Below are 918 nucleotides of genomic sequence, written 5' to 3' on the forward strand. Positions count from 1 at the left end.
GAATCTCCACACTGTTTTCCAAAGCAGCTGCACCAATTTGCATTCCACCAAGAGTGTAGAGGGTTCCCTTTTCACTTAGTATAATCTCCCTCAGTTCCATCCATGTTGATGCAAAAGCTGGGTATTTATCCTTTCTGTTGGCTGAGTAATATTCCATTGTATATATGGACCACATCCTTATTTGTTCATCTATCAAAGGGCATCTCAGCTTCTTCCACAGTTTGGCTATTGTGGGCATTGCTGCTATGAACATTGGGGTGAAGATGGCTCTTCTTTTCACTACATCTGTATCTCTGGGGTAAATACGCAGTAGTGCAATGGCAGGGTCATAGGTAGCTCTATTTTTAACTTTTTGAGGAATCTGCACCCTGTTTTCCAAAACTGTTATACCACCTTGCATTCCCCTCAACAGTGTAAGAGGGTTCCACCTTCTCCACATCCTCTCCAACATATGTTGTTTCTTGCCTTGTCAATTTTTGCCATTCTAACTGGTATAAGGTAATATCTCAGTGTGATTTTAACTTGAATTTCCCTGATGGTTAATAATGATGAACATTTCTTCATGTGTCTGTTAGCCATTTATATGTCTTCTTTGGAGAAGGGTCTGTTCATGTCTTCTGCCCATTTTTTGACATGATTATCTGTTTTGTGTGTGTTAAGTTTGAGGAGATCTTTATAGATGCTGGATATCAACCTTTTGTCTGTACTGTCATTTGCAAATATCTTCTCCCATTCCGTGGGTTGCCTCTTTGTTTTTTAGACTGTTTTCTTTGCTGTGCAGAAGCTTTTGATCTTGATGAAGTCCCAAAGTTCATTTTTGTTTTTGTTTCCCTTGCTTTTGGAGACATATCTTGAAAGAATTTGCTGTGGCCAATATCAAAGAGGTTACTGCCTATATTCTCCTCCAGGACTTTGATG

This window comes from Neovison vison, chromosome 3 (genome assembly GCF_020171115.1).
Source record: "Neovison vison isolate M4711 chromosome 3, ASM_NN_V1, whole genome shotgun sequence".
In the NCBI taxonomy this organism is placed as follows: domain Eukaryota; kingdom Metazoa; phylum Chordata; class Mammalia; order Carnivora; family Mustelidae; genus Neogale; species Neogale vison.